Source organism: Lepidochelys olivacea (assembly GCF_965140295.1).
Source record: "Lepidochelys olivacea isolate rLepOli2 genome assembly, chromosome: 2".
NCBI classification, from domain to species: domain Eukaryota; kingdom Metazoa; phylum Chordata; order Testudines; family Cheloniidae; genus Lepidochelys; species Lepidochelys olivacea.
In genome coordinates, this window is record NC_140412.1 from 206176814 (window position 1) to 206202185 (window position 25372).

Sequence of the window (25372 nt, forward strand, 5' to 3'; positions counted from 1 at the left end):
AGTCCCCAAACCCCTTGGAAGCATTGCCCTGTAGCATCCAGCCCCTTCTCCACTGAACACTCACAGGAATACCAGGCCGGCTATCCCCAAGGGAACATTGTACACACCAACCTATATGATTCATCTCAGGATCAGCTCCTTATATAGTATGACAGGATTGAGATATATTTACCGTGAAAAACAACAAGAAGTTTACTATCAGAGAGTCAAGAGATAGTGAGTAAGGATAATGGAATCAAAAGGTTACATATAAAAGAAAATCATAACATGCTTTCTAGAGACTACACCTATCAGACTAACCTTCTGTCTACAGAAGTTTATCTCACTTCAAAGGTCCTTTGCAGAATTTCAACCAAGGCTGGTTGTGATCCCATTTTCATGAATGTAGTTGCACTGCTCAATTACTTCCTAGGTGCAGGATAAAGGGGTGTTTTCCTCGCCTTCTCCTTATATCCTACAAAGTACCCAGACCCATGATAGCCAGCACCACTGCCCCCCACTCCCCTCCCCTCCCCCCCCCACACACGTGGCTTATTCTGTGGTGTGCTGCCTCCCTGTTTATTTCACATCCTCCCCCCATTGACTTCGTATGTAAATGGAGCTTCCATTGTGTTAGCTTACAATGCTTAATTTACATGCGAACAGAGACAGGTGAACAAATATCTTTTGTCTGACAGAAAACGTGTTTGTTACCTCTATTCTGATACAGACTTTAGAACATATTTCCAAGATACATACATAATTCCTTACATAGCATCTGTACATACATTTCACAATGATATTAATGACCAATGTGACCTGGCTTTTATTTAAGACAGCTGACATTCTTTGGTGAACCAGAACGTACATACCTTGGCACTGAGGGGTTCATGGGTCACTGAGTCATCCGAGGAAAGACCAAATTATTCAGTTTGGCATCATACTACCTTTAGTTTTAGGACAATATTAAAAGCTCTGCTGTGGGATATTTAAACTCGCAATACTAGTAATTCATCTGATATTACGCCTTCTAGCTGGCAAAACAGTAGACATTACAATGCCCAAGTTTATATTACTAAAGAAAAGCAATACATACCATGACAGAGTGAATCAATGAGAGATGGGACAAATCCTCAGCACCAGGACCAGAGGACCCAGCCAATTTTTTTTTAAAATCATCAAGAGGGTTTTAGATTAAACAGTGTCTTTTTTCAGCATTGTAGTGACCATACTGGCTCAGTAGTGACACCTCCGAGTCCATCCCCTTTCATCATGAGCCAGAAGAAAAATATTGACCACATATCATGCTAGTAACAGTAGGGACTCATTTCAGCATCCAGCCAGCAGAGGGCTCCATGATGCTAAGTTCAGTGGACAAAGAGGTGACACACAGAGACTGGGCAAACAGGGAGAGAGCCATTGGGTTGTAGGTAAGTGTGAATAGCCAGCAAGTGGTGACAGCCCAGCTGGCTGGGGAGGGAAGATCAGGCCCCAAAAGCTGAAAGCTAAGCCTGGAAGCAGATTGTTGGTGGCAGGAGGCCCGCAGCAGCAGAGAACAGGGTGAACAGACTAAAAGTAGCACGTGAGACACAGGTACATGTCTGAATGACAGGAGAACAATCCAGAGGTGCCCCCAGTGAGACTAGAGAGGACAGGACTGATCTCTGGCCAGTGGGTCTACAGGCCTGCACTGAATTGTCTGTCAGCCCACATACAAAGCCAGAGTAGCCTTGTACCCCTCCTATTGGGCTGCCCTGGGAATCAAGCATGCCTGGAAGGGCAATGAGTCTTATCTACTGATAGTGTTTCTGTTTCTTTTTTTCCTACTCTGCAACACTGGACTTTAATTTTCAATATGAACTGGGTTTGGAAAAATATTCTGAGTGAAAAAACAAACACTTTTGGGGGGGAGGGCTGCAGAACACATACAGGCATGGCAGAGGGGTAAAGCATACTCTGGAGGGGCTGACAGGTAGGAGAAGGAAATGTAAATCCTTAAAAAGCCTATTAGCTGACTTTCCTACACCTCCTTGTCAGCCCCATACTCAGCACCCTTTCCAGCCTCCCCCTTCAAGCTCAGAATCCCTAGCTGACATCACCTCTTCAGCCCCCTTCATGTCCACTGATGCTCACCTGTCTCCACGGACTAGCATGTGTAGCAGACAGGTTCTGACGGGTCTGTGCAGAGGCAATGGGTTTTGCATGTAAAATTTCAATTTGCCCAACTGGACTGCGGAGGTGCAGGCTTTGTTATTTGCACACAGCAGGGTTAGTGCTCGGAAAATGGGTACATTCCAAAAGATGGGCACACTCCAGGGGAAACAGAGATGAAGTCCTATAGTGAAAATCAGGCTCTTAAGATAGAGGTCCATTACTGTAGGATCTACAAATGTTAGTGAATAGGATTGTTATTTATCAGTAAGTGAACCTCTTCTCCACTTATGTCACGGATGTGTGGTTAGTACACCGGGTTCTCTTGGTACAAAGCAATAAAATCTTTAATATTTTCACTTACACATTTACTAGCTTGATTTCTTGGTTGAAGATTACACTGCACTCAACTTCCTGCCCACCCCACTGTTGGTTAAAACAAAGATTGTGTCTTCAAATAATAACTGGAGGGTACTCCTTGGTAACGAATACTCATATTGCAGGTTAAATAAACTCTGAATCTAAAAAGGAAATGTGCCTAGGAGATTGCTAACACCAATGTAAGCGGAAGCCCTTCAAGGTATCATCAATAATGCGTGCTCTCTCACTCTCTCTCTCTCCACACTGTAACCCTTTGCTGCTTCTGCTCTCACTGTAGCATTTTAAAAAACGCTCGCTGTATATTTGTACAACTCTCCCCTTCCCCGATCCATCTCTTTTCGTCAAACGATTTATTTTTCCCTTTCAAAGTTATTTAAAAGAACTAGAGTTCTTTTACAAGAATTATGTCTCCCTTCCCCCATTGCCAATATTGTTACTCAATCTGGGAGTGCCGGGGAGGGCTAGGGAAGGCAGTTTTACAGTGTATGTGTACAATTATGGTTTTTTAATTGGAGTTGGAGAGGGCTGAGCCTTTCCTGGAAATAAGGAACAAAAGGGGTGAGAAATTTAGCATTTGAAGCTGGCAGTTTGTGGGGGCAAGAGGACAAAGGAAGAAGCCAGGTGGCCATAATTAGTATGGGCAGAGGGCTTGATCCCAGTACTGCTGAAGTCAGTGGCAAAACTTTGATTGACTTTCATGGTGCAGGATCAGACCCTGAAGTCACAGATTTTAAGAGACTGAAAAGAGCTACTAGGTTTTCTAGTTCATCTCCCTGCCAAAGCAAGATTGTACATTTCTTAGTACTTTGTGCAGTCTAATTTTAAGTGTCCCAAATAACAAGGCTTGTATTACATCCCTTGGGAAACTCTTTCATAGTCTAATAGCTCTAACTGTTAGGAAGGTTTTCTGATATTCAGCCTAATTTTTGCCTTTCTTAATTTGATCCCTTTTCTCCTAGTTATACCTTCTTGTACCAGGCTAAATAGAATTATTTAACCTCTTTGGCATCTGCACCTGTGAAATATTTGTAGAATTATGACCCCACAGGCACACAAAATTTAGCCTAGATATATTTGTTTAGCTGTTTTCATCTTCCCTTATAAGTCAGTCCACCAGTCTTTGAACATTTTTGAAATCTATCCAGTTTGTTAATATCTTTCTGGTAATGGGATTCCTGGAACATTTCAGATGCAATTGCACCAGACGTCTAAAGAGGAACTATTACCTCCTTGCACCAAGGTAAAATGCCTTTGCTTATGAAGCACAAAATTCCCTTTTCAGAAGTAGAGTTCTACTCCTATAGCCAATAGATTTTCATATTGCACCGTCACTATGATATAACAATGAAGACAGTATGAAAAGTCAGACCTCTTCATTCAGTCTGAATGTATTATGGAGAAATAATTGTACAGCCTCCATGCACTTTGACTGGGTTACACAAGTCAATTTCTGTGCAATTTTAAAAAAAAATAATTTTGTAATTGACATTTTTCAGGGGCCAGGGCAGCTTGGGAGTTGTGTAAGTTATTCTGCAAATGCACAGAAAGGCATGATGGATGATATGTACATATAATTTGTTGATTAATAGAAGAAAAAAGGCAAACCATTAACTGTGCTCCTAGTTTTCAAAATCAGTTTTAGATATCAAATATTATTTCTGCTATAATTTAAAAATATTGCCCTGAGTTCTACTCTTTAAAATATTCAGTCAAACCAAAATTTTTAGATCATGGGAAAAGTACAAGAATTATAAAAATAAAGATACATTGGAAAATCGGCCTTATGAAGCATCTTTCACGGTTTGAAGAACAGACAATATGATTAATTGTATCCACCACTTGCTCCTGTCAAACACCAAAGAACAGCTGAAATTGCTGGTACAGGTGCACCACAAATGTTACAAAGACAACACAATAGACACACACAAGTAAAATAGACAAAAACAGAGAAAAGTGTATATACATTACATAGCAAGATTAATTTTTCTGCTATTCTTAAACCACAATTGGAAACACTTTGGAATAGGCTTCTATGTTCAGAATTAGTAATTTGGAATTTTAATTCCAACACAAACCAAACCATGCAATTTTTAAGTACCAGATGTTATGTTTCTTCATACACAAAGAGCAAACTGACACTTTCAGTCTAATGACTTTTTAAAATTAAAATAAGAACGAACAAAAGTAAAGAGCACACAAACTCTCTCTTCTTTGTACGAGATTATCCTGAACATAAAATAGGAGCCAGTCTCTGTGGGTATTAGAGACCTCAGAGACTAAATGGAGTGGTACAAAGGAAGTCCTATGAGCTTAATAGTAATATGCAGCTCAACAGAAATACACAGTGCCACAGACTGATGTACCCTTTCTAATATACATATTAAGAGCTCCATATCTTTACGCACAGTCTGCAACTCCCATTCCACCAGGAAGCTAACAACCAGGCAACACTGCCACAAAAGAGGGCAGCATTGACCCAGGAAGGTATATAATATTGGCACCTAGACCAGCAGTTCTCAAACTCTGGGTCATGACCCCATTTTAATGGGGTCAGCAGGGCTGTCATTAAACTTTCTGGGGCCCAGGGCAGAAGCCCAAGTCCAAGCCCCCCCCCGCCACGCAGGGCTGAAGCCCTCAAGCTTCGGCACACCCTAGGACAGGGGGACTCAGGCTTCAGTCCCCCTTCCTTTGGTCTTGTAGTAATTTTTGTTGTCAGAAGAGGAACGCGGTGCAATGAAGTTTAAGAAACCATGACCTAGGGGATGATTTGACTCCATACTTCTCCAGCAGGTTTCCTGTGGAGACCAGGCTGCAAATCAAAGCAGCCCTTCCCTGCTGGAGCCCCATTCCAAGATGACATTGCAAATGCCAGCTACTCTCCCCTGGGCATGACTCATAGAATCACAGAAGATTAGGGTTGGAAGAGACCTCAGGAAGTCATCTAGTCCAATCCCCTGCTCAAAGCAGGACCAATCCCAACTAAATCATCCCAGCCAGGGCTTTGTCAAGCTGGCCCTTTAAAACCTCTAAGGATAGAGATTCCACTACCTCCCCAGGGAACCCATTCCAGTGCTTCACCACCCTCCTAGTGAAATAGTTTTTCCTAATATCCAACCTAGACCTCCCCCACTGCACTTGAGACCATTGCTCCTTGTTCTGTCATCTGCCACCACTGAGAACAGCCGAGCTCCATCCTCTTTGCAAGCCCCGTTCAGGTAGATGAAGGCTGCTATCAAATCCCCCCTCACTCTTCTCTTCTGCAACCTAATAAGCCCAGTTCCCTCAGCCTTTCCTCATAAGTCATGTGCCCCAGCCCCCTAATCATTTTCACTGCCCTCCGCTGGACTCTCCCCAATTTGTCCACATCCTTTCTGTAGTGGGGGGCCCAAAACTGGACACAATACTCCAGATGTGGCCTCACCAGTGCCGAATACAGTAGAATAATCACTTCCCTCGATCTGCTGGCAATGCTCCTACTAATGCTGCCCAATATGCCGTTAGCCTTCTTGGCAAGAAGGGCACACTGTTGACTCATATCCAGCTTCTCGTCCACTTCTCAACTCCATTTTGAGGCACAGCTTTCTGTGTTGGTGCAGAAGGCTGCTGCCATTTACACCCCCTATGACCACGGCTGTGAGTCAAGTCTACTGACTTCAATGAATTTGCACTAATGTAGTAGAACAGAATACGATCCTCTTGCTCTAAACTAGGAATGGAAGAAAATTATAATTAAATTTACCATGAAGAAGTGCATTAAGATTACAGTAATGAGAACCACACTTTAAAGTGCCCCCATGATCTGAAAACAAATGAAGGTAGAGATCAACTCAGTCTGACATAAAGAAGAGAATGCATTCATTTGTAGAAGGGAAGAACCCACACAAGGAGTTTCCTTTGAATAACATGTACACTAAGTAAACCACTCAGAGAGAGACGTCTTATTTAAGAGCTAAACAAAAACAACATTGATTTTGATGCAAAGTCAATCATTGGCTTGTGTTAAATAAAGAGTTGCTTAATGGAAGTTCAAGGTCATTGTCTACTTTTCTATCACTTAGGTGTTTGAGTAAGGGTAGCGCTTGAGTCCTTTAATCCAAAAAAGGTGGGGTGTTTTGTTTTTGTTTTGATTTGCAGCATGCACAAAGTCTTCTACACACCCTCTCAAGTCACATTTTCAAGACTTGCTGTTTCTCCAAAAACAGCAGTGTTGCTATTCTCCAGTTCTGCATCCCAGGAAAAATTGAAATGGGGACCATGTTTCTGGCAAAGTTGGATTGTTTGGTCCTTTTCTTACAAAGAACTGTTCCCACAGGAGCAATCCCTGCAAGTTGCGTAATCAGGTTCTTTCAATGGAAGGAAGTTCCACTCTCCAATTAGATAGTTGGTCTTTTAGCACTCTTCCCTCTGATTCAATACTAATCTTACGCCTCAACATTGTATTGGGGATACTGTCTGTTGCTGGAGTACCACCTCTTAAATTAGAGTACAATGGAGGGCCTGACCACTTGTGGACATTAAAGCCTTAGATGAAATCCAGACGCCATTGGTTTCAATGGGGTGAGGATTTCATCCTCATGTCTATTTGACAGAGTATGGATGTTAATCCTAGGTTCCAGAGCAAATTCCAGTAGAGGTCATTACATTCTATTCATCCACTGTAGAGTCAACTGGAGGTAACATTCTTCACTTCCTCTCTTAAACTGTTGGGCTGAACACTGTTAAACAGTTGCTACATTCCACCCCAAAAGTGGCTGTAGTCCAGTGATGGAAGAAGTGATGATTCCAATATATGTGTTCATTACAGTAGGGCAAGTGTGTTAGTACCTGTAGATAAAAGGTGCTATAAAAGTCTAAGTTATTTAATAAATGTATGCGTATTGCCACCATTTTGGGTGTGGGTTTTTTATTACTTAAACGATCAGAGATAAGTAACCCAACAGAGATTTGGTTGCTTGGCTTGACCCAAACATTTGGAAGCTTATCCAACTGCACTTCATAAAAACTATTCAAACTTTCTGGGTTAGCAAAATTGGGCTGAAAATTTCATGAGATTTCTGGAAGTTACTTCCAGGGAAGAAACACTTTTCAGAGTAGCCTCTCTTGTGTATTTCAACATTATCAGTCCTGGCTAGAATCATAAAGCTTTATTTGGAGTTCTTAACAAAGGTTTGGTCCATTCTCTATTTTATCCTAACTGGTTTGCCCATTTCTAATATAGCACAATTTGGCTACGGATATTGACAAATATTTAAACAGCACAAAGCAAAGGTTTTATTGCTTTCAAAATGTTGTAGCTGACAGTTATAAAAACCTCAATTAAAATATAGTGACCTGTGTATTGAATCTACCAACTTAAAGACCATGGGTGAAATCCTGCCTCTACCGAATTCAATGGCAAAACTCCCATTGACTTATACAGGGTCTTGATTTCATCCACTGTGTGTAAGAATAATTTCAAGGTAGTTTGTGACTGTTATTTCTCTAATGAATTAATGTCAGGAATCAGGAGAGGCTAAATATTTTTACTTGTATACCTACTTCTGAATTCCTGATAGTGGCAAAGCGCTCACCTAAACCAATGGGAATTTTACCAGATTAAGGATTGTGCACTTTGATTTCTGTTTAAGGCTTTGGGTTTCAACTGTTTGCAGATTTTAACACATTCATACTGCAGAAGAGAGCTTTTGGAAGACAGTAAGAATCTATAAATACATACATGGATATTACAAAGATACAGGGATCAATTATTGTCACTAGTCAAAGACAGGCCAGTAGTGTTGCAATAATCTTAAATATTTAATATAATTTCCCTGTTATCAAATAAAATTCAAGAATCACTGTCAATGGAAAATGGTATGAAATTGCCAGTATTGGAGATATTTAAGGGCAAGGCTAAGAGAGACACCTATTTATTAGGAATTGTTCAGGAATCAGGTTTTTGTGCAGTTTTTTTTTCCTCTAGAGAAGCTGATCAGTTTTGGCACCAACTTCCTAACCGCAGCATCAGCTCCATCCCCAGAATAGCTATTATCTCCTGTCTGTGACTGGCAGAAAGAGGTCATTTCTAGCAGGATCGATTCTATCTGTGTTTTGATTTTTTATCTTCTACTTAAGTTTTTAGCCCTCCTTTTCTCTCCTCCAGTTGTCTGTTCCCTCTTCTTGCCAGTTTTTTATATCCTCCTTTACCCTTCACCATTTGTCTCCTCCTTTGATCAACATTATTATGATCACTCTCCACATCTGGTTCCTGCTCTCTGATGCACAGGTGAGCTACACTGAAGCAGTTCACCTAGAATGACAGAGGCACCTGCAGTGGAGGAAGACATGCTGTATGTGGAGTGATTGCAGGTGACAACGGCAGCAGATTCAGCATGGCAAACAAACACACAATGGAAGCAGAAGGAGATATACAAAAAGTCCACTAATAAGAACATTCTGCTTCTACCTTGCAAGCTGCATGAGATGTCTCAGTGGGCCACATTTCTGCCACTCATTGCTGTAACAAACAAACAATGACAACATACTAATTTAAGAAACAATTCATCTTCTATTGAAGTTAGTATCAATCTTCCCACTGACTTCAATGGGAACTGGATCAATCCTTAAGGACCTGATTCTGCAAACACACACGTGCTTAACTTAACTACAGATATAGTATGAATAGTTTCATTGAAATCAGTGGAACTACCCGGGAATAGAGCTAAGCATGTGCAAAACTGTTGGCAGGTTAGGGCCCTAGAATAAATTATAAAAATTATAAAAATAATAATTTTTTTTAAAAGACACTGATTTGTAAACTATCATACAGAAATGTATTCGTAGTAATAGTAAGCAACTTCCTGATCAAATTCCAGCTACAATTTGACAAATGCTTTTGGAGTTACTCAAACTAACCCCAAAAGAAGCCAGTATTCTCTTTGGAATTAAGTTGCCAAAGATATCCTTTGTTCTCCTGATATATAACCTCCCAACCCCCACCCACCCACACCAACCTCCTGTGCCCATGGTATTTTCCTTGTATACTTGCATGATGACTTTAACAGGCACACAGATTTTATACAGGGAAGAAAAGAAAAACAGTCTTCCCAAGTGCATTTTAAAAATGTAACTGATTTGGGCAAAAAGTTTAACAGCAGCCAGTACTATTATATACACCGCAAGAAACGTCAGAGAGTATGTACACTTTTCATTGCACAATACTGCGCTAGTAAAGAAGGCAACGTATCTTCAATGCCTTTTAACAAAGGAGTAAGCAAGGAAACAAAGGTCCAAACACATTATGATCTAGTGCCATATGCTGCAGTCCTGTCTGTCATTTTATAACAAAGGCAAAATGTGATACAGTTAACAAGTGGTTCAATAGTCAAGATATCATGCTTATAATTTATTAAATAGATCTATTTAAGCTAGATACTATCTCAGTAAATTAATTATTGTATTAATTAATTCATTGTCACTCCCTGTGCCTTCACACAGCTATAGGAACCAAGCATAAACATTGTAATCCTAGTTCTCCCTAACTTACCACACCAAAAAGACTTTGCAATTGCCAGGAATGTAAATGATGGATATTTCATTATATTTAAGTAGCAAAACAGACACAACTGACAGCTTTCTCGATCATTCAAAGTGTCAGTGTCAGCCATTTTCCATGATAAGCTCCTGTTATACTTCCTTGTAAATTTCAGAGAATTGTACCTTGCAAATTTCTTGGGGTTGATTTTCCACGCCTTGCACTTTATGTCATCACTTACCCCTACGCAGAGAGGGTACAAAGTGTTACCATGCTGAACCAACAGCATTTTACATCCACTGTGCACAGAGCTAAGAGACAACACAATGTGCCAAGCAGTGGAGAATCAGGCTCCTCATGTTTGGTGTTAGCCCAGAGGTGGATATTTTTGGAAAGTTTGAAGAAAATACATTAAACTGGTTTTTGTGTTATCAAAGCATGGGGGAACTGTTTTCTACATTACTTGAAAAATTCTTTAGGTGTTTCACATAATAGTTTTCCAATGGCTGCTTTAAACTTTCCAAGCTGACATGTACCTAATAGTGAATGAGTACATTTGAAGACACTTGGTTACAGCCTAAAGTTATGAACGTTTGCAAAGCTATGTACTGAGCATATATAGGACATACTTTTCTCACTGATTTAAGCATTCACCAAAGCACTTTGAACGTTTTCAGGTATAGATCTGGTTATACCATCATTCATCACTGTTATGAACTCTGACATCCATTGGACTACCCTGATCAAATTCCACTTGTGCATGAAAAACTAGGAAGCCCTGTTTAGGTTTCACCAGGACCAGCTGAGTTTCAGAACTGTATAACCATTTTCCACTTCTGACTTCCTCAATTTTCCAAAGAGAGGAAAATGTTCACAGTAATTTACAGTAATGCAATTTACAAACATAATCCTTTGATTCTTCAATAATATAAGAATCAGGTAATGACAGAGTAATGCAGGTGTTGCTATAATAGCCATGTTAATATAGTGATTAATTCAAAATGGCTCTCTGAAAAATGAGAAGTCATATTAAGTTGTTATACTCTGTAGAGAGCTTGGACTTTGTGAGCTCTGTTGTGCCAGAACAAAATGTTCCTGCAGCAGTAAGATGCCCTAACTTTTCACCTGTGCAGTGATTTATGATTTTAAAACTAATGGTCTAACATGCTCACATAATCATAGAGCAGATGTTCAAGTTCCCCCAGAAACAATAAATTATGGAAGTTAGAGGAAGAAAAAGCAAGGTTCTGCTAGTCTTAATATGCCTGTTCTCATCTAGTTTTAATAGCTAAGTAGAGATAGACCTGTTAGTAATTGCAGGGAAGACACCTCCACAAAAACAGGAGCCTGTGAAACATAGATTTTTTGTAGACAAGATTTTTTCACTTTCAAGCCTCAAATAGATTACTACCAGCATACAAAGCAGTTTGATAGGTAGCTCTACTACTTTTGAATGCAGACATCCCTGATTCTGTTTCATGCTGGCATGGATTCAGTATTTAACCATGTGGATATCTTTCTGTGTTCCGCACAAACACCATCAAGCTCTGTAGTTTTTTTTAATATATTCTTGCTAGAATGCACTTATTCATTAGCTAGTTAGTGTTAAAATATTTTTTTCAGTTTAAGCCTCTATTTTCAGTAGTTTGACTTTCTAAAATATCTACCTTCCGACTGAAATTCTCATGCTTAGTCCTAGCCCAGAGGTGAATACATATATATATTTTAGAATGAGACATTCAGAGAAATGCTGATTTTAAGTGCTTATGGAAATAAGTTATTTATATTTTCTCTCTTTAATCTTTAAAAAGAACTACATATCTTAAATTAAAAAAAGAATAAGTATTGTAACAGACATAGCCTTTTTTAAAAGAAGAGTAAGAAAATTCAAAGTTAGCAGTAACTTTAAATCAGGATACATTCCAATATGGCAGTACAGTATATATGCAGTAACAGACAATGAGACATACCAGATGTGCATTCAGAAAACAGTATACAAATTCAGCTTATTTACATTTTCTTATTGGAGAAGCAATACAGAAAAAAGAAATTGATTCCTTGCTGTTAATACTGAATTTGGAGAATACAGTCTATGTTGCACTTTCCTCTACTGCGTGATCACAGAATGAAAATCCCTATTGTACTGACTCTGTACTGAATTTAGCCTAAGCTGACCATTGCACCCGTGCACAGCTCCACTAAAGTCAGTAAGAATCTGCCTACATGAAGTAATTTGCAAGATTAAGGCCCAAATTTCTATTAATCTAAAAATGTATACAGCCCCTATCATAACATCGTTGTATTCCCAAAATAATTAAAAACAGACAGTAAAAAGCACAATAGCTTTAACTGTTTGTTCTTTTAATTACAGTCTCGTACCCAGATTGCAAAGTGTTTGGGCCAGAGTCCACGTTTTCATATGAGTTTGTTTAGTGCCTAACACAATGAGGTCTCAGTCTTGAGTGGAGCCTGTCATAAATATAGAGGGAAGGGTAACCACCTTTCTGTATACAGTCCTGTAAAATCCCTCCTGGCCAGAGGCAACATCCTGTTACCTGTAAAGGGTTAAGAAGCTAGGCTAACCTGGCTGGCACCTGACCCAAAGGACCAATAAGGGGACAAGATACTTTCAAATCTTGGGGGGGGGGGAGGCTTTTGTTTGTGCTCTTTGTTTACTTGGTTGTTCTCTCTTGGATTTCTGTCTGGCCTCTCTCAGTTCCGTCTTCTCCAACCCATCCTAATCCAAGTCTCCAATATTGCAACCAGTATAGGTAAACCAGGCAAGGCAGATTAGTTTATCTTTTGTTTTATGTGAATTTTCCCTGTGTTAAGAGGGAGGTTTATTCCTGTTTTCTGTAACTTTAAGGTTTTGCCCAGAGGGGGATCCTCTGTGTTTTGAATCTGAATATCCTGTAAAGTATTTTCCATCCTGATTTTACAGAGATGATTTTTACCCCCCTTTTTTTTTAAATCCTTCTTTTAAGAACCTGACTGATTTTTCTATTGTTCCAAGATCATGGGGTTTGGGTCTTTGATGATTTTGTAACAAATCGGTTAGGATATTATTCTCAAGCCTCCCCAGGAAAGGGGGATGTGTAGGGCTTGGAGGGATATTTTGTGGGAAGACGTCTCCAAGTGGTCTCTTTCCCTGTTCTTTGTTTAAAATGCTTGGTGGTGGCAGCATACGTTCAAGGCCAAGGCAAAGTTTGTACCTTGTGGGAGTTTTTAACCTAAGCTGGTAAGAATAAGCTTAGGGGGTCTTTCATGCGGGTCCCCACATCTGTACCCTAGAGTTCAGAGTGGGGAAGGAACCCTGACATGGTGGCAGAGCGGTGGGATCATTTTGAACCAGAGATCATTTTGAACCAAAAGCACAGACATGAAGAGGTTTTTTTTCAAGCTGAGAGCAGCTAGAGGGTTTTCTGTATATTTGCCTGGAGAGAGAGGTGTTAGTTTTTTTACAAAGGGATTTTTCTTTTTTGAGTTGGAGTTTTCTCTACCTAAAGGCAGGGTAGTTAACCTCCTGCAGGGAAATTCAAAAGTTTTTTTTTTTGCCTAACTCTCGGGTATAGCTAGAGTTAAGCACAAGAAAGCAGGAAAATGACTACCAGTGAAGCAGCTAATAAATTAGAGCTGGCCAGATTCGAAGCTGAAGAGAAACAAAAAGAGCATGATGGACAGATGGCCTTAAGGCGCTTGGAGGTAGAGGCAGAAAAAGCCAGGGTGAAGGCAAAGGATGCTGCCCACAAGAGAGCTATGGAAGAGAAAGAAAAAGAGAGGACGCATGCACTGGAGATGGAGAAGGCAAGGGCTCAGCAGATCCCTTCAATCCTTCTCCAGGTACCGCTTCTCATCCCAGAAAGTTCCCCACATACAAGGCAGGCGATGATACCAAGGCCTTCTTAGAAAACTTTGAAAGGGCCTGCCTTGAGTACAGCATCTCTACAGACCAGTACATGGTAGAGCTGAGGCCGCAGCTCAATGGACCCTTAGCAGAGGTGGCGGCTGAAATGCCTAAGGAACACATGAACAGTTATGAACTTTTTAAAACCCAGGCGAGAGTCAGAATGGGGCTAACACCCGAGCATTCTCGGCGGCAGTTCAGAGACCTAAGGTGGAAACCAGATGTGTCATTTACCCGACATGCCTACCACATTGTGAAACTTTGGGATGCCTGGATATCAGGAGCAAGTGTTAAATCTCCAGAAGAGTTGCCCTTCCTAATGCAAATGGAGCAGTTCTTAGAGGGTGTTCCTGAGGAAATAGAAAGGTACATCCTAGATGGGAAGCCCAAAACTGTAATCGAGGCGGGGGAGATTGGAGCCAAATGGGTGGAGGTGACAGAAGAGAAAAAAAATTAGTGGCAGTTGGAGCGAATATCAGAAGGGGCAACCCGAAACAAAACCCTATCATCAGGGGCAACCCAAGGCCCCACCTACATCCCAAGGAAAACCCCAGACACCTTATTGTCCCACCACACCATTCTCCAGCAACCCACCTCGCCCCAGTGACCAGTCAACTGGGCGATGTTTTAAATGTAATGAGCTGGGGCATGTGAAGGCCAACTTCCCCAAGAACCCCAACAGATTACAGTTCATTGCACCGGGGTCACACCAAAGGTCCTCAGGCCCAGATGCTTCCCAGATACCCTTAGAGTGAAGGGAAACTGTGAGTGTGGGCAGGAAGAAGGTTACAGCATGGAGGGACACTGGAGCACAGGTGTCAGCTATCCATCAATCCTTAGGGGACCCCAACTTAATCAACCCAGAGGCCCAAGTGATGATTCAACCCTTCAAGTCCAACTCTTTCGATTTGCCTACAGCCAAGTTGCCTGTCCAGTACAAGGGCTGGTCAGGAACGTGGACTTTTGCAGTCTATGATGATTATCCTATTCCCATGGTGCTGGGGGGAAGACTTGGCCAACCAGGTAAAGCTGGCCAAGAGGGTGGGAATGGTCATCCGCAGCCAGACTAAGCAAGCTTCCACACCTCTCCCTGTTCCTGAGCCTTCTACCAGGGCCCTGTCTATGTTACCAGAAACCCAGATGGAGGTGGTGGAACAGGATCCCCTTCCAACGACTGCAACGGCCACAGTGGATCCAATCCCAGAGACCCAGCCAAAGCCAGTCCCCGAACCAAAACTGGCGAAGCAACCAGCACCAGAACCATTGCCAGCACTGAGTCCAGCGCTTGCAACCCCGTCTGCAACTCCAACACCAGAGGGCACCACCGAGCCTACACTGGCAGCAGCAGCAGATGACCCTGCACAAGAGGCTCAGCCAGAGCCTGAAATACCCCATAGCGCACCAGCGGAAAGCGGTTCACCATCAACGGAAACAGCCCCATCACCTGCATCACTTCCAGAGGGACCAAGCCCAGGTCCACAATCCACTGAGGAACTGATGTATCCAGCATCAAGGGAACAGTTCCAGGCCAAACAGAAAGCAGATGAAAGCCTCCAGAGAGCTTGGAGGCACGGAGCAACCCACCACCTCTCAACTCTTCTAATCGATCCTGGTTTGTTGTAGAAAGAGGACTTTTATACAAGGAAACTCTTTCTGGTGGACACCAGGAAGACTGGCATCCTCAGAGATTGTTGGTAGTTCCAACTAAGTACTGGGAAAAGCTCTTGAGCTTAGCCCACAATCATCCTAGTGGCCATGCTGGGGTGAACAGGACCAAAGACCATTTGGGGAGGTCATTCCACTGGGAGGGAATGGGCAAGGATGTTTCTGCCTATGTCCGATCTTATGAGGTATGCCAAAGAGTGGGAAAACCCCAAGACCAGGTCAAAGCCCCTCTCCAGCCACTCCCCATCATTGAGGTTCCATTTCAGCAAGTAGCTGTGGATATTCTGGGTCCTTTTCCGAAAAAGACACCCAGAGGAAAGCAGTACATACTGACTTCCATGGATTTTGCCACCCGATGGCCGGAAGCAGTAGCTCTAAGCAACATCAGGGCTAAAAGTATGTGCCAGGCACTAACAGACATTTTTGCCAGGGTAGGTTGGCCCTCCGACTTCCTTACAGATGCAGGAACTAATTTCCTGTCAGGAACTATGGAAAGCCTTTGGGAAGCTCATGGGGTAAATCACTTGGTTGCCACCATCAAACAAATGGCATGGTGGAGAAGTTTAATGGAACTTTGGTGGCCATGATATGTAAATTTGTAAATGAGCACTCCAATGATTGGGATCTAGTGTTGCAGCAGTTTCTCTTTGCCTGCAGAGCTGTACCCTATCCCAGTTTAGGGTTTTCACCATTTGAACTTGTATATGGCCGCAAGTTTAAGGGGCCATTACAGTTGGCGAAACAGCAATGGGACGGGTTTACACCTTCTCCAGGAACAAACATTCTGGACTTTGTAACCAACCTACAAACCACCCTCCAAAACTCTTTAGCCCTTGCTAAAGAAAACCTAAAAGATGCTCAAAAAGAGCAAAAAGCCTGGTATGATAAACATGCCAGAAAGCATTCCTTCGAAGTAGGGGACCAGGTCATGGTCTTAAAGGCGCTCCAGGCCCATAAAATCGAAGCGTTGTAGGAAGGGCCATTCACGGTCCAAGAGTGCCTGGGAGCTGTTAATTATCTCATAGCATTCTCCACCTCCAACCAAAAGCCTAAGGTGTACCATATTAATTCTCTAAAGCCCTTTTATTCCAGAGAATTAAAAGTTTGTCAGTTTACAGCCCAGGGAGGAGATGACGCTGAGTGGCCTGCAGGTGTCTACTACAAAGGGAAAAGTGATGGTGGCGTGTAGAGGTGAACCTCTCCATAACCCTTGGGCGTATGCAGCGACAGCAGATCAAGGAGCTGCGCACTAGCTACGCGTCAACGTTCTCAGCCACCCCAGGACTGACTGAATGGGCATACCACGCCATTGACACAGGTAACGCTCACCCAATTAGAGCCCAACCTTACCGGGTGTCTCCTCAAGCTAAAACTGCTATAGAACGGGAGATCCAGGATATGCTACAGATAGGGGTAATCCACCCCTCCCGCAGTGCATGGGCATCTCCAGTGGTTCTAGTTCCCAAACCAGATGGGGAGATGCGTTTCTACCATAAGCTAAATGCTGTAACTCGCCCAGACAACTATCCAGTGCCACGCACAGATGAACTATTGGAGAAACTGGGACAGTCCCAGTTCATCTCTACCTTGGACTTAACCAAGGGGTACTGGCAGGTACTGCTAGATGAATCCACCAAGGAAAGGTCAGCCTTCATCACACGTCAGGCTGTATGAATTTAACATGCTCCCTTTCGGGCTGCAGAATGCACCCGCCACCTTCCAAAGACTTGTAGATGGTCTCCTAGCGGGATTGGGAAAATATGCAGTCGCCTACCTTGACAATGTGGCCATATTTTCAGATTCCTGGGCAGAACACCTGGAACATCTACAAAAAGTCTTTGAGCGCATAAGGGAGGCAGAACTAACTGTTAAGGCTAAGAAGTGTCAAATAGGCCTAAACAGAGTGACTTATCTTGGACACCAGGTGGGTCAGGGAACTATCAACCCCCTACAGGCCAAACTGGATGCTATCCAAAAGTGGCCTGTCCCAAAGTCAAAGAAACAGGTCCAATCCTTCTTAGGTTTGGCCGGATATTACATGCGATTTGTACCACACTACAGCCAAGTCGCCGCCCCACTGACAGATCTAACCAAAAAGAAACAGCCAAATGCAGTTCAGCGTACTGAACAGTGTCAGAAGGCTTTTAACCAGCTTAAAGCAACATTCATGTCTGACTCTGTGCTAAAGGCCCCAGACTTGGACAAACCGTTCCTAGTAACCACAGATGCGTCCAAGCGTGGTGTGGGAGCAGTCTTAATGCAGGAAGGATCGAATCAAGAGTTCTATCCTGTCGTGTTTCTCAGCAAGAAGCTGTCTGAGAGGGAAAGCCACTGGTCAATCACTGAAAAGGAATATTTTGCCATTGTCTACACTCTGGAAAAGCTACGCCCATACGTTTCGGAACGGCGTTTCCACCTGCAAACCAACCATGCTGCGCTACAGTGGCTTCGTACCACCAAGGGAAATAACAAAAAACTTATTCAGTGGAGTTTAGCTCTCCAAGATTTTGATTTTGACATATAACACATTTAAGGAGCTTCTAACAAAGTAGCTGATGCACTCTCCCGTGAAAGTTTCCCAGAATCAACTGGTTAAAATCGTCCTTGAGATGTGGAAAATATTGTTAGTCTTTATACAGTTAGTAGTATATTTAGAGGTGCATGTGTCTTATTAACTCTGTTCTTCCTGGAGCTCTAGGAGAAAAAGCCAGTGTTTCACCCTGTGATATCTGTGATTTGGGGGGGCGTGTCATAAATATAAAGGGAAAGGTAACCACCTTTCTGTATACAGTGCTATAAAATCCCTCCTGACCAGAAGAAACATCCTGTTACCTGTAAAGGGTTAAGAAACTCAGCTAACTTGGCTGGCACTTGACCCAAAGGACCAATAAGGGGACAAGATACTTTCAAATCTTGAGGTGGTGGGGGAAGGCTTTTGTTTGTGCTCTTTGTTTACTTGGTTGTTCTCTCTTGAGACAGAGAGTCCAGACGGAAATCCATCTTCTCCAACCCATCCTAATCCAAGTCTCCAATATTGCAACCAGTATAGGTAAGCCAGGCAAGGCAGATTAGTTTATAGAATCATAGAATATCAAGGTTGGAAGGGACCTCAGGAGGTCTTTTGTTTTATGTGAATTTTCTTTGCGTTAAGAGGGAGGTTTATTCCTGTTTTCTGTAACTTTAAGGTTTTGCCCAGAGGGGATCCTCTGTGTTTTGAATCTGAATGCCCTGTAAAGTAGAATCATAGAATATCAGGGTTGGAAGGGACCCCAGAAGGTCATCTAGTCCAACCCCCTGCTCGAAGCAGGACCAATTCCCAGTTAAATCATCCCAGCCAGGGCTTTGTCAAGCCTGACCTTAAAAACCTCTAAGGAAGGAGATTCTACCACCTCCCTAGGTAACGCATTCCAGTGTTTCACCACCCTCTTAGTGAAAAAGGTTTTCCTAATATCCAATCTAAACCTCCCCCACTGCAACTTGAGACCATTACTCCTCGTTCTGTCATCTGCTACCATTGAGAACAGTCTAGAGCCATCCTCTTTGGAACCCCCTTTCAGGTAGTTGAAAGCAGCTATCAAATCCCCCCTCATTCTTCTCTTCTGCAGGCTAAACAATCCCAGCTCCCTCAGCCTCTCCTCATAAGTCATGTGTTCCAGACCCCTAATCATTTTTGTTGCCCTTCGCTGGACTCTCTCCAATTTATCCACATCCTTCTTGTAGTGTGGGGCCCAAAACTGGACACAGTACTCCAGATGAGGCCTCACCAATGTCGAATAGAGGGGAACGATCACGTCCCTCGATCTGCTCGCTATGCCCCTACTTATACATCCCAAAATGCCATTGGCCTTCTTGGCAACAAGGGCACACTGCTGACTCATATCCAGCTTCTCGTCCACTGTCACCCCTAGGTCCTTTTCCGCAGAACTGCTGCCTAGCCATTCGGTCCCTAGTCTGTAGCTGTGCATTGGGTTCTTCCGTCCTAAGTGCAGGACCCTGCACTTATCCTTATTGAACCTCATCAGATTTCTTTTGGCCCAATCCTCCAATTTGTCTAGATCCTTCTGTATCCTATCCCTCCCCTCCAGCGTATCTACCACTCCTCCCAGTTTACTATTTTCCATCCTGATTTTACAGAGATGATTTTTACACCCCCCCCCCTTTTTTTTTTTTAAATAAAATCCTTCTTTTAAGAACCTGACTGATTTTTCCATTGTTCCAAGATCCAGGGGTTTGGGTCTTTGATGATTTTGTAACTAATTGGTTAGGATATTATTCTTAAGCCTCCCCAGGAAAGGGGGTGTGTGTAGGGCTTGGAGGGATATTTTGGGGGAAGACAACTTCAAGTGGTCTCTTTCTCTGTTCTTTGTTTAAAATGCTTGGTGGTGGCAGCATACCGTTCAAGGCCAAAGCAAAGTTTGTACCTTGTGGGAGTTTTTAACCTAAGCTGGTAAGAATAAGCTTAGGGGGTCTTTCATGTGGGTCCCCACATCCGTACCCTAGAGTTCAGAGTGGGGAAGGAACCCTGACAGAGCCCATAGGTAATATAAACAGTATATAATCAATAACAGTGTTGCATTAACATGGCAATGGGTTGCATGTAATATCTTAAGCCACATTCCTGTAAGGAGTTCTGTGTGGGTATCAGGATCCACACCCACAGAGTTTCTTGCAGGGTTGGGGCCAAGTCCATATTTAATTTGCCATCATTAAGGCAAAAAACAACCAACTGCACAACAAAACAGGGGAATAATTCTCTCCTAAGGGGAGAATTCTGAACCCATGTGCGAAGCTTAAGTAAAAGGGTCTTCTCCAGGGGAACTTGGTAGAGGATGCGGGGGAATAGAATCTTCCCTCCTCACCCAAGATCATGCAAAAACTATTAAAGGCCATTGGCTGCAGCAGCATCCATGCTCATTGTGCACTCCATTCATGTCAACGTTTAGGCCAGTGAATCAGTATATTTGACTTGCACTAGCATCCAGCATATGCCCAACAACTCCTCCACCCCCACAAGCTAACTCAGAGAGGTATCAAAGAATAGAGTTGCATAATCTCCCTGCATAGCTTCTCTGTGGCTTGCCCTCCTGCGCAAGTGAACCACATACAGAAGTTCTACTGAGTTTAGGAACTTCTGTGCCTGGAAGATGGTAGGGAAGCAGGAGTCAGTCTTAAATATTTCAGTGGCTAGGTATTACATGTACTGTTATGGCAAAGCAAAACTTGCCCAAAGACAACTTATGCTGTATGTTTATTAAAACAAGGACATGAAGCTAGGTTATTACTATTAATTTAACATTATAATGACTGTATTCAAGTTACAAAATTATATAAAACTAAAGAGACAAAACACTCTGATCTAACAGAAAAAGTTAAAAGTTCCATTTTTGATTTATGAGCCTGCTTCATTTAATTTTTCACATCATCTATATACAAAGACATACGTCTGTAGAACATGCCATCTGAGATGTTAAAAATCAGTTATATTAATAGATAGTTAAATAAAAACAATCACGACATACACTGTAATAGCTACCAATTTTATGGATGAAGATGATCTCAAGCAATATTTCTATATCACTGAAAGCATTTGGAAACTTCAGACCCTACGTAAAGACTGCTCCATGATTATTCCATGTAGAAATGACCACCACCTACCATATAGCTGAAGAGTTCCTTTCTCCTGTTGAATTAACTGCCCTTTTTACTTCCATGCAGAAAATTGTTTTAATTTTAGCAAGATTTTGTTACTATTCTAAAATATTTAACCAGAACTATCCAGTCTTCAGTAACAAACCAAAAAAGGACTGACATGTTGGCCCGGACGCCTCTTTCCTATTCCTAGAACTCCTGATGTTCTTAACTGTAACTACACAGCCACACATTTCCTCCAACCCCCCTATCGCCTGTGACATAATCTCACACTCTCATGAATGTGCAACATTTGAAGTATAAAAAACTCTCCAACTATCCTTTAGCTATATATTCTCCTGATATGCTATGCTAACATGGATAATACTAAATCACTAAGGACAATAGACACATAATTCTCTGTTTATATGCACTTAATATAACTTAACATTGTTCAAGAATAATTATGTCAGATACCCTGGGAATCTAGTTGAAATGCTAAGAACTACAGGAAAAGGGGGAACTTTATAAATTCTTACAAATTATTCTGACTCAAAGAGATTAAAAAAAAAAAAAGACTGATGCTAACTAAATTTGTAACTAACATGAAACCCACATTGTCACCAGCCACACTATACCTCTTGCTTGCTGAAAGAAAGGACATCTCAAAGGGCTATACTCTTTCCCCTCTTATTTACAGCTACCCTACTGGCCCATGCACCATCCCTGTTTTCAGTTTGTACTGGGTTTGGTCTAACTTTGGACTGAAGCACCTTGGGCAAAATCTTGGCCCCATTGAAGTCCTTGCTAGTTTATATCTTTATATAAGGGAGGTATAATTATTTATATAACCACTACAGCTAATAATTAAAAAATGCTGGACAAACAAGAAGGTTGAGTGGATCCACCTAGAAGCTAGAAACTGCAAGAAAAGTCCCGAGCGCACTCAGCAGTCGCACCTAGTGTGGATCATTTTCATGCCAAAGATGCCATTTAAAAGATGCGTTACCCACACGGCGCTTTATAAGAGCACAGGCGGTTCGGGAGGCAGGGCCTCGCCACTCAGGTGTTTAAGAGACAGATAATCGAGGGCGGTGGGCACCCATCGCCGGGCTACCCGGGGCACTTTCCACCGCTGGAGTCCATCTCCGGGCGCTTCCCAGGCTGCGTTGCACGGAAATGCCGACAAGCTGCATTTGCCCAGGCAGCCCGTTCCCAGCCCACCCGTTTGGGAAAAGGGGTGGGCGGAAACCCCAGGCGTGAACGCCTTCCCTCGAGGGAGTCCCCCGCGCCCGGGGAAGTTCGGCGCGGGGCAGGGAGCCGGGCTGAGGGCAGAGCCCGCCAGGGAAGCGAGCCCGGCGCCGAGCAGCACCGAGGTGCCCCCTCAGGGAGCGCGGGAGCTGGACTCTGCCCCCGGAGGGGAGCGGAGGGGGGGGGGGTCCTGGCAGCAGGGGGCGGGCAGGACCACACGCGCCCCAGCCTGGCTCACTGACCTGCCGGCGCTACCGCAGCGGCCGCCACCGCCCCGCAGAGAGGCGCCGGGCGCTGCTCCTCTGCGCTCTGGCCGCGGCCGGCAGGGAAGTGCGGGGCGGGGAGGCGGAGGCGGAGGCGGGGGCGGGGGCGGGGCTCTCCCTCCCTCCCACCTGCTCCTCCGCTGCCAGGCCCAGCCCCGGGGGCGGGTGTCCCTGCTGAGGGGCCTGCGAAGCCCCGACCCGCTCCCCAAGGAAATCTTCAGACCTGGATCCTGAGATCTTTGGTCGCCAGCCCCCGAGCTGCGCTATCCCCATAGAGCCCAAGGCCCCTGGCTTCTCCGGGGCAGGGGGGTGACGCCGGGCTTCGGCACAGCTTGGAGCAGGAGGACAGTAAAAGCCCCAGCCCACTTTTGGCCCTGGTTCCCCAGCTTTTCTGGTGTGACTCAGCCCCACACTGCACCGTCTCGCTCGGTGGAGCTGGTGAATGCCGGTCCAATAGCGCTGGAAAGCACACAGTTCTACTACTTGGAGCCCAGCAGTTGTTAAATCTACCCCCTTCCTTGTCCCTCACGGATTTAAGTGTCTAAAGAAAAATTCCAGATCCTGTTGCAAACCCGAGCAGCTGCACAACACAGATGTACCCTGCCCCTGGAACTTGCTGGATCCAGCATTTGTTTTTTTAAAATCCCAAATCCTAAAACAGTTGCCTGCTAATCAGAAGAGTGCAGCTGCTCCTGTTCCACTGTGAAAATCCAAACTCCGATGCATAACACAGATACATAAAGCACTTGGAGTCTGGCCATTTTGGGAGCCCTAAACCCCAAATTGTACCATATAAAAATAGGGGGGTTTTACTAGTTGATGAAACTACAAATGAAATCTTTACACTCCCAAGAATAACTCTTGAGGAGGAGGACTTTGCCTTCTAAATTATAAAGGCAAAATATTGTTTACTCATCCCAGCAGATTTTCTTTTCCAAATTCAGTCTGTGATTCTCCTTTATCAAAAGCTCACGCGGGAAGAAACACACAATCAAGTTGTGTTCTGAAAGGCTCTGTCCACGCTTTTCAGGAATAAAGAGAAATGTTTGTGGTTGCTTTTGTATAACAGAAAATCCTCCATCTGGGGATTGTTTAATCACCAGCCCCTTCTAGGTGCTTCAGGTAACTGGATGCTCATTTCCTTGGAGCTGTATCAATGAAAATTATGTTCAGGTGTTTTAGAAAATCTAAATGAGGTGTTTCTACATCCTGCAGGATTTTTAAATAGTTCCAAGGCTCCGCAAATCCATTTCACATAGATCCAGAGAATGGAAATCTCATCTCACTGAAGATGTTGAAAGGCTATGCTGGCAGGCTATGGACCACTGTCTTTGTGTTGTAGGTATGGAAAGTCTTTCCCTGGAATTCTAAATCATGGAAATCCCTTTTCCCATTGTTCTGTCTTCTGCTAAAATCAGTTTTCAGATTAGTTATCAAACCAGGAAATCCTTGGCCTCAATAATCTGCTCCAGTTGGTTCCACAGGTTTTAAATTCTTCTAAACACATTTCCAGTGAGTGCTTAACTTGCACCTTAAAGGGTTGTCAATTTGCTAATCGCACAAAACGGAACACCTTTTCCCCACCTCTTTTTCTAGGCCTCACCCCACCCAACCCACTCGGTCACTCTCTCTCACCCACCATCCTTCCCTCCCTCCCTCCCTCATTTACACCAGGCTGGGGTGAGTCCCTTTTCGAGTGGGTGTTCCAAACAACCAAAACCCAACTTTGTTCTACGTGAAGAAGAAGAAAAATGACATTGAAAATGTACTTGAGAGAGAGATTTAAGTGCCAAATCTTAAAATAGTTTTTGTGTCAATTTTTCAAGACAGTGCTCCTTAGCTTAGATTAGAGATCAATTTTATGGGCTACTTACATCCAGAATTACTTGCACAAATTCTTATGGAATGGGCTTGGAACCTATATTATTAAACTGAAATGATCTATTTGGGTTAAATCAGGTTATATATTTATACACAAATATTGCCTCAGCATAAAGAGGAAAATACAGAGACAGGAGTAGTGAGGAAACCAAAAAGCAGAGCAATATTTTTTAAAAGTTGTTTCTTGCTGATCCTGTGGATTGTTTAGCTAAAGTGTAGGATTATTCCCCTTTCCAACCCATCGTAAGTAATTAGGATGAAATTCACCTTGTGCAGAGGGGCTATGCATGAATTAAGTACCACCTAAGCCCTATTTGAAGGACTTTAGTGGGACTGCTGTGGTGCATAAGTCTCATCTTGGTGCTCTGTACAGTGGTAAATTTCACCCACGGTACATAATTTATATGCCAAATGATTCAAACACACTTAAATATTATGTTCTTGACACCTGGCCAGCAGTAGTTATCTTTGTTACATATCCCTATTGTACATTAAGTGTTAGTCAGAAAAAAGGGCTTAGTGCCAAACTATTTAAAATTTGTCTAACTCTGTTTAGTCATCCAGGGATCTGGGTGTAGCTGCAAAAAAGAGGTGGGGCATGTCCAAGAGAGGGTCTTCCAGTGTCAGGGGGAAAATCACACTACAGCAATTCAGTGGTGGTGTAAGTGGCCAAAAAAGGCCCCAAGGACTATAATCAGCTCTGCGCAGGTGGACACCTGCACAGAGCCCCATTGTCTTCTGCCTCCCCCAGATCCT

The 25372-nt window shown here is 43.1% G+C and overlaps 1 protein-coding gene across 5 annotated transcripts in view; it reads right to left on the minus strand.

The window, feature by feature from the left end:
- The window catches only part of WIPF3 (WAS/WASL interacting protein family member 3), a 59326-nt gene extending 36531 nt beyond the window's left edge, over window positions 1–22795 (minus strand). The window contains exon 1 of one of the 5 annotated variants that reach the window (XM_084618793.1): window positions 22715–22795. The gene's annotated coding sequence lies outside the window, so the exon portion shown is untranslated. Of the gene's footprint in view, window positions 1–2112; window positions 2290–22180; window positions 22206–22230; window positions 22562–22714 lie in introns of those variants that run through there. The other 4 variants (XM_084618794.1, XM_084618796.1, XM_084618795.1 and 1 more) reach the window with 4 other exon arrangements.
- Window positions 22796–25372: the final 2577 nt, after the last annotated feature.